Here is a 5239-nt window from a genome sequence, read left to right as displayed (position 1 = left end):
AATCATGTAAATACATTGCATTATACACACTCTCCTTTTTCTTCACTTCTCCCATCTTTCGCTCATTTTACCTTTATTGTTTTGATAGCAGGGAAAGGGTATTTAATAAGTTGTTTTACTCATTAAAATGTTACTAGAGGGCCCTCCCTGGTGGCGCAGTGGTTTAAAGCACTGCACTAAAAAGTTAAAGCCACTTCCGCATGAGTTCGATTCCCGCCTGCCCTGGAGGTGACCACATGGTGTGGCAGACCTCTCCTGACCCGCCCGCTGCTCCCCTCAGCAGTGTACTTGTAGATCTGCCTGTTCTGCTCCCCACTATGTCTCTGGTAAAGCCTCTCACCACCCCTGAGCCTCTGGCCTGTACCCCAGTTCTGTATGCACAAATAAATAAATCTTAAAAAAAAATGCTACTAGAACAAGTGCATTTTTATTTTCAGTCTGTTCTTTTCTTCCGCACTCTCTACATTTCTCTTACTATATTTTCCTAGGATTTATTCCTTCCACAAGTATTTTCAGACAGCTAATAGCTGATTAGTACAATCTATCTTAAAATTCAAGAGATTGGAAAAGATTTTCAAGGAGGCACTTTTGAGGAAGTGTAAATAATGTGGGAAAATGAGAGGAAAAGGTACATTCTAAAGAAGGTTATTTATTGCAAAAGTACAAATATAAACTGAACGTGATCAGACTTGAGAAAAATATAGCTCCTATTTCATAATACACAAAGAAATGATTTGTTTTGATGCCATTCTGCACATCTAAAATAACAGGTATACCAAATGAACATTGTCATTTTTCACCATCCTTCTAACTGTGTAGGCACACAATTTTTTCCTTTCCATGTAATTCCACTAAGTGGCTGGGAATTTCAAGGCATAGTTTCTCCTTCCAATATGTGCACTATGTGATAAAAATCATAAAAATTTATATTAAGTTTGAATACAATTAAGTCGATATTCCCAACATAAAAAAATACATTATATAATATGATGTTATCACTATTATTGCTTTGTGGTAATGAATTTGAAGTCCGCTAAGGGGAATTTTTCTGCAAGTTAATTTTGCATGGGCATGGAATCTTATGATTATTGATATTTCTATGTATATTAGAACTTAACATATATACTAAGATAAATAAATCATATTTTGCTTTATGTTTTCACAATGAAGTAAATATTAAAAGTAACAGTCAGTTATCAAATATATTGATATGTTTAAAAATAGTAGTTTCTCAAAATCAGTGTATAGGTTACTGAGCTTTACAAATACTTATAATAATATTTAATATTTACTGAATATAAGACACTAAATTTAGTATCAATTACACAAAATTATAGTGACTTTTTTTTTATAGTGGTTAACACAGCACCTATTTATCTAGGTCATGGTTCTATAAGTCAAAATGTTGAGATAAGGCTCCTTTACAGTGGGTAAAATTCAGGTGAGATGACCATGGTTGCTTGTGAATCTGGTGGTAACTCAGGTAAGGATAGCTGGTCTAAGATGGCTGAGTTGTTATGTGTATTCTGCACATCATAACTATTCAACAGAAATTTAAACTATATGGGTTTAAACACACACACACACACACACACACACGTTTCACATGGTAGAGTTTGCAGAAGCCTTAAGAGCAACAAGTGGACAGCTCTTTATAATAAATTCAAGTTCTTTTTCAGGCTATCACATGTGTCATTTTTCTACTACATATTGTACATACAATGTTATATGTTAAGGATTAGAATCAGCAGGAGTGGAAACCACTGATGTATGGATACAGAAAAATGTGGACAAAACAAGAACCATGATCACAGCAACTTCCACCACTTGCTGTCTTCCCTCTGTCAAACATTGTCGCTATTATTCTTTCATTGATCTTTCCTCTGTCCCTTCCTCCCTCACTCCTTCCACAGCTCTCTCCCTTTCTTCCTTCCTCCCCTCTTTCTCATTCTTCTTTCCCTCCCTTCCTCTTTTCTTTCTTCCCCCTCCCTAGTTTTCCCATAGCTTTATTTTATTTCTTTCCTGATTTAATACTCTTATAGATATGTCACGCAAAAGTTTAGTTTGCCTGGGCTTAACATGCTATGATTTAAAACCATACAAATCATTTTTACATATCTCACTAGTCAACTTCATGCATAGTATTCAATTTATCAGTGAAAAGTTTATTCTGAATAAGTTCTTTTTACATGACATGGGTGCAAGCATGACTTTTTCCCAAATCAGCATGTAAGAAATAAATCCTGTAACTATTTCCCACTGGGAACCATTAAGTTGCTGTAACAGTAGTTCAGAGTCAGCTTTCTCGCCTGTAATATTAAAGATCACCTTCCATTCCCAGAGGAATATCTTAAGTTGGGTACTACCTCTTACTTGGCAACCACAAGTAGCAGCTCTTAAAAATATTTTTAAAAGCACTCTTCAACATACCCTCTCCTCTTATTACCATATGGTCTACAACTTTCAGTACAAACTGTGTCAACACTTAATTAACCTACTAAATGATAAGTGCACTAAGGAAATCTAGTGCAATACAGTAAGAATCAGGGAAAGCTGTGTATATAAACAGTAGAAAAAATAAATGAAACAAGAGAAACATCAAGTTATGCTTATTTTAAAAATACATTTTAAAGATCAACCTTTGTTGAAGAATTATCTTTAAAATAATTTCTGTGTTTTTCATCAGTTAGTGCCAAATAGTGAAACACTCAATTCTGATGAGGCGATTTTCTGTGTAAACCCTGGGCTACTGTGTCATTTGTGAAACTCTCGTTGGATATCAGAGAAGTAGCATTGTTAATTTGTTAATTTTCTTGGCTTCCTTTGGAAAATATAATTTATATTTAGAGAAAAATGATGCCAAGATATTCATAGTGTGTAGAATTTATCATCTTCTACTTCAATTGATTTCCCACAAAGTTGCCAAGGCAATTCATTGAGAGAAGGATAACATTTTTCAACTAATGCTGCTGGGAAAGCTGGCTACCCTCATGCAAAAAGATGAATTTAGTATGTACTTCACACAATGTAAACTTTTTAATTCAAAATGGATGGATCATGCACCAAAATGTAATTTATAATACAAAAAAAAAAACTTTTAAAAGAAACTGTAGGAGAAAGCCTGTGACCTTTGATTAGGTAGAAAGTTCTAAGATAAATTGGAATTCTTCAAAATTAAAATGAACACAAATTTTGTACTTCAAAAGATACCACTGAGAAATTAAAATACTTGGAGACTATTTGCAAATGATATTTCTCTTAATTTTCAGAAAGTAGAAAGTAGTGCAAATTTATGATAATAGACAAACCTCCATTAAAAATGAGCAAAACATTTTAACAGGTATAAGGGATACTGAAATGCCTAATAATCACATGGAAAGATGCTTATGGTGTACAGTAGTGATGAGAGAAATGTAAGTGTAAATCACATTAAGTTACCACTTTTCCTCACCTGAATGAGTGAATTAAAAGAAGGCAGACTACATTGTGTAAAGGGTTCACAAATACAGAGTTCTCTTACATGTTCTGTGGGTATTTAAACTTTGAAGAATAGTATGACAGTTTCCTTGAAACAGGTTAAGTGCAATGACTTGGCAATTCTATACCTCGGGGTGGGGGGTTCACACAAAGATGTGTAGATAACTCAGCAACCTTATTCATAATAATCAAAAATGGGGGAAAACCATACACATACATACATACATACATATATTTATGTATATATAAACTGGTGACTGGATAAATGGAATATGGCATAAACAAACTGTGGAAAAATACTTAGTGATATCAGTCACTACAAATATTAATGCTCAGCAGGGAATAGATTGAAAAGATCTTGTTAACTCAAGGAATCCAGATCAACAGACCATAAAACATATGAGGCCATTTAAAATAAACATATATTTTTAAGATTTATTTATGCATTTAGAACTGGGGTGCAGGCCACAGGTGCAGGGGCAATGAGAACATTCACCAGAGACAGAGTGGGGAGCAGAACAGGCAGATCTACTGAAATATACTGCTGAAGGGAGCAGTGGGCCAAGGCAGAAATCATGTGGGTCATCTTCCTGACTGGGGATTGAACTTGTGCTGAAGTGGCTGCCGCTAGCTTCTTAGTGCTGAGCTTTAATCTGTTGTATCGTCAGGAAGAGCCGTAAAATAAATTTCAAGAAAACAAAATCTGAAGAGATGAAGCGGTTGCTTGAGTTTAGGGGTGAGAGTAAGGATTGATTAACTGCAAATTGACAACAGGGGTCATCTTTTTTGTGAAGTGTTTTAAAATTGGATTTTAGCAATGATTGTATAATATGTACATTTATTACAATTAACTGAATTGTTCATTCAAATCGCTGTATTCAATGACCTGTAAATTATAATTTTAAAAAGGTGCTAAAAACAAAGGATAACAGGAGTAGTGAAGACTTGTTTTCCCACAATGAAACTGGTAACTACATTGACAACTGCCATTCACATGTATGTTATTAATCTGATTTTATAGAAAAACAAATATTTCCTTCACAAAACAAACCATTGTACGTACCATGTGTAATAGAGCTATAAGATAACTCGTTTTTCTTTCATAATGTCAATCAAGCATGAATGTTATAAACTTGTTTATCATTATACCATTCTGCAAGTATGAAATTTTTCAGTTTCATATATATGTTGACAGATCACATGTAGTATCAGGGGAACTTGCTATAGCTTCATGCAGCTGACTTAATCTTTTGAATTTTGTGTTTTTTGGAGTGTTGACTTTAAGCTATAATTCCTGACTGAATATTCTTTGTACCATGAATCCAAACAAACTTAATTGGATGCTTATAACACATGAAAACAAAGTAATAGTGCTATTGTCTCAATTAAGATTTCTCCATTATTGCTTTGGAACTTTCGGGACAATATAATTTCTTTTAGTCTGGACAATATTTCTGTTGATTTCACTTCAGATTGTCTTTGGCAGTCACATCTTACTTTAATCACATAGTACTTAGAGTGAAGTAAAACTCTCTTGATTATACTCATGCATGATGCTATTAAGTCAGAACATTACCTAGGACATGTAGATTTGAATTAAGCAAAAATAAGGGAAATTTGGCCCTAAAATGTCTCATTTTGTAATGCAATGATTTGCAATACCCCTAAAAGACTGTTCTAATCATCTTTCTTATTGCAAATGGTATAAAATTTGTTTGCACTTTCATCAGAAACTACGCCGATCCTTGAGTACTCTTGATAA

This window comes from Condylura cristata, unplaced genomic scaffold, assembly GCF_000260355.1.
Source record: "Condylura cristata isolate star-nosed mole 26May11 unplaced genomic scaffold, ConCri1.0 scaffold00007, whole genome shotgun sequence".
NCBI lineage: Eukaryota > Metazoa > Chordata > Mammalia > Eulipotyphla > Talpidae > Condylura > Condylura cristata.
Note: the sequence above shows the minus strand (reverse complement) of the source record.